Source organism: Trichomycterus rosablanca, chromosome 4, assembly GCF_030014385.1.
Source record: "Trichomycterus rosablanca isolate fTriRos1 chromosome 4, fTriRos1.hap1, whole genome shotgun sequence".
Taxonomy (NCBI): domain Eukaryota; kingdom Metazoa; phylum Chordata; class Actinopteri; order Siluriformes; family Trichomycteridae; genus Trichomycterus; species Trichomycterus rosablanca.
Genome location: NC_085991.1, coordinates 17,340,671 through 17,341,830, shown reverse-complemented (window position 1 = coordinate 17,341,830; position 1,160 = coordinate 17,340,671). Strand labels below are relative to the sequence as shown.

The 1,160-nt window shown below is 53.1% G+C and overlaps 1 pseudogene; it reads right to left on the bottom strand.

The window, feature by feature from the left end:
• Nucleotides 1-787: 787 nt before the first annotated feature.
• Nucleotides 788-950, bottom strand: LOC134312667 (U2 spliceosomal RNA; annotated as a pseudogene).
• Nucleotides 951-1,160: the final 210 nt, after the last annotated feature.

The following is a 1,160-nucleotide window of genomic DNA, read 5'->3' as shown; positions in this document are numbered from 1 at the left end:
TCACCCCCCGACCCACTTCTCTTTGTTGGTACAGAGCAGCGGCTCCAAAACCTGGAAAAAACCAGCCGTCCGTCCCGCTACTGCTGGCGCATAGATGCACACCGCCCTAAATGGTACGTTCCGCCAGTGTCCGTCCACGGCCAGCACCCTCCCTGGAACCACTACTGTCCCTTCCCGCACTACAAATTCCCAGGACTCGAAGAGGATCCCAACCCCATCCGCTTTCCCCTCCCCTGGCCCCCACACTGCGGGGCCTGCCTTCCAGTCTTTAGAGAATCGATCTCCCTCGTCCATCGTACGCAAGTGGCACTCTTGCAAAAAGACGACGTCTACTTGCTGATCCTCCAGTGACTGGAAAACAGCGCAGCGTCTCCTCTCCTGCCTTAGGCCCCTGACGTTCAGAGTGGCCAGTGTAAGCACGCTGGTCCGCTCTGCCCTGGTCCCCTCCCTCAAGGCCGCTCAAGGAAGAGGGCTCGAGGTAGAGCGACGAAAACCTGCAGCAAAAGGGCCCTTGGGTCGTCGGGTGGGTGACGAGGCAGCACAGCCTTTGCCTGGAGAAACACGGGGTGGGGGAAAATTAAGTCTTTGGCTTTTTTTTTTTTTTTTTAAGTAAAATGGAGGGAAAATGAAAAAGCGGGAAAAGGGGGACTCCCTAGCGCAAAAGGACCGAGGAAACCCCGGGCCTAGGCTAGGCAAAGGTCTAAGGCGCCGTACCCCTAATCCCAACAGCTTTCCAGCAGGGGCCAGTCACCAGCATTCGTCAATTTCTCTTTCGTTTGACCGTTTATGAGGGTGCACCGTGCCAGGAGGCAATGCAATACCTGGTCGATGCGTGGAGTGGACGGAGCAAACCCCTCTTCCGACTCCCGGGCCTAAAAATCCATTTAATATATGGTCCTCGGGTAGAGGACGTTGTGATGAAGACAGCTGTTGTCTTCATCCCCAGTTATACTTACTTGTCATACTTACCTTTTATGCTTACCTGTCCTACACACTTATCATACTTACCTGTTATACTTACCTTAATCCATGTACCAGCGTGTAATTGTGCTCTGGGGAGAGCTGAAAGGGCCCTCAGCTACCTCAGGGTGGGGGGTGGTGATATGGGTAAGGCTGGGGAAAGTAAAAGGATATTTTTATTAATTAATTATTGTGTAATT